The sequence below is a fragment of the Gavialis gangeticus genome, unplaced genomic scaffold (assembly GCF_001723915.1).
Source record: "Gavialis gangeticus isolate Ggan-Ray unplaced genomic scaffold, GavGan_comp1, whole genome shotgun sequence".
Taxonomy (NCBI): Eukaryota; Metazoa; Chordata; order Crocodylia; family Gavialidae; genus Gavialis; species Gavialis gangeticus.
Genome location: NW_017728992.1, coordinates 185,331,182 through 185,333,472, shown reverse-complemented (window position 1 = coordinate 185,333,472; position 2,291 = coordinate 185,331,182). Strand labels below are relative to the sequence as shown.

At 49.1% G+C, this 2,291-nt stretch overlaps 1 protein-coding gene across 1 annotated transcript in view; it reads right to left on the bottom strand.

Moving 5' to 3' along the window:
- Positions 1-2,291, bottom strand: part of FER1L6 (fer-1 like family member 6) — a 126,594-nt gene that overhangs the window by 65,555 nt on the left and 58,748 nt on the right. The window lies entirely within an intron of this gene.

The following is a 2,291-nucleotide window of genomic DNA, read 5'->3' as shown; positions in this document are numbered from 1 at the left end:
TGAATAATTCCTTGAGCATCATTTGACAATGCTTCCTGAAACAGGAATAGATGGCATGTAAATATTTCATAGATGCTATTGTATTCATGAAAAGCACGTCAAACTATACAACTAGACATGCAAAGGAAAATGTGTACTTAGATTCACACTGAAAAATGTGGAAGTGCTTTACCCTGAAGTGGGAAAAGCTAATGAAATGTTTTTCTTGTCAAAACAGAAGAAATTTACTGAACAGGATCTATAGAAACCTAACATTTTCTCCAAGCATGTGTATTTATATCATGGAAATTTGTGTTTTCTTTGCCTAGAGCAATGGAGCACAACCCTGGTAGCTGGATACATGCAGTGCAATATTACAGGCATCAAATACAACTAATAAATGCATTTAATGTTCAACTCTAAGATTTAGCTGAAAACACTGAGATATATAAAGAACAGTGTACATTTACTGCACAGTTACTACATTGGATGGCTCCAATATCAACCCGCTAATAAAGGCCTATGTGAGCTGTACTGGAGATTGTCCAACATTCCTCATCCTTCAAGGGCCGGCTCTGCAGGAGCGTACATGGAAAGAAGACAGTCAAACAGAACTGATGGTCCAGTAGTTACAGTGTTCATTTGAGATTCAGGTTAGCCCTGGGTTCCATTCCTGCCTTTGCCACAGACTTCCTGTGTGGCCTTGTGGCAAGTCCTTTAGCCCCGGACCCTATGCAATGTTTACATGCTTAACTCCCACCAATTTCAATGGAAATTTGATGCCACAATACCTTTGAGGTTCTGGACCTTAGTCTATCAGGTTCAATTTCCCATCTTTAATAAGGGGATAATGCCATTGTCATATCCCACAGGTGTGAATAGAACATATTACAGATTGTGAGGCACTCAGATACTATCATAACAAGGGCCATATTGGTACCTTGATTACAGGGTATACATATGAGAGAGAGAGAGAGAGAGAGGCAGGCAAAACGCACGCAACATTTAATTCTTTTTGTATATTCTGGGCAAGATCCCTGTTTATCTAGAGGCCTCTTTACTTCATTGAGGCAGTATAAAGGAGGCTTAAAGGGCATGGTGTGAAAATCAAATAGAATTTGAAAAATCTACACATACACACAGGTGTGGAAAATAAAGCACAATATAAAGGGCCTGATTCTTCTATCATTCAAACCTGTGTCCACCAGAACAATTAAGCAGGACGTGAGTAAGTGTTTACACTAATCTACATTAGGAATGACTCAGTCTAACTCAATGATCTGGGGCTATTGTAATGCCAAGTGCTGGTAAGAAGAACCTAACTCAGGGGTTGTAAACTGGGGGTACACTGGGGGTACACATACTCCCAAGAGTACCTAGAAAGAATGCAGGGGGTGCACCCAGGTGGGCGGGCAGGCGGGCATGGAGTGCACCCTGGGGGTGTGGCAGTGGCGGCATCTCCCCCGGCACCTTCCTATACTTTGCACGAGAGCAAGAGGAGTGTGCTGGGCACCACTGGCCCTACACAGCACACTGCAGCACCTTCCTGTCCCCTATCTCATCTCGCTCCCAGAAGCAGGGCTATAGGGATGAGAGCAGCAGTGCCTCTCTGTGGGCTGCACATGCACCGCCTGGCCAGCCGGGGGGGGGGAGAACTCGCACACGGTGGCCGCCACCGCTACCACCCAATGCTGCCACCACTGCACACCACACCACTGTCCCATGGCTGGTTGCATGTGCAGCTCCGTGGGCTGCTGACATGCTTCACACCTCACACACCGCCTGTCAGCAGCCCTCAGAGCCACATGTGTGATTTGCCACGAGAAAGTGGCACAGGGCCCGGCAGTGGCAGCATGGGATGGTGGCAGCCACTATGCGCGAGTCCTTGCTCCCCCCCACCGGCTGACTGGCCAGGTGGTGCATGTGCGGCCCACAGAGGGGCCCTCACCTACCTGGCCCGGGTCCTGGGAGCGGGCACAGAGACACACTCACTCCCCTTCTCAATCTGCCCCACCCAGGCCCTTCCCTCTTCCCTGCCCCTTTTCCCCACATACACTTACCTGCTGGATGTATGTGTGTGTCTGCATCTCCGTGTGTCTGTATCTGTGCCTGCATGTGTGTGCCTGTGCCTTTGTGTGTGTGTGTTTCTTCCCTGCCTGCCCAGCTGCAGCAGGCACATGGCATTGTGCAGGTCTTGTGGCAGCGGGGTGCAAAGTCCAGCCTGCAGCAACAGCTGCCTCCACCCCATGCACAGATCTGGGGGGCATGTGTCCCTCAGACCTCCACCGGGATGTGCGCAGTTGCAGGAAGTC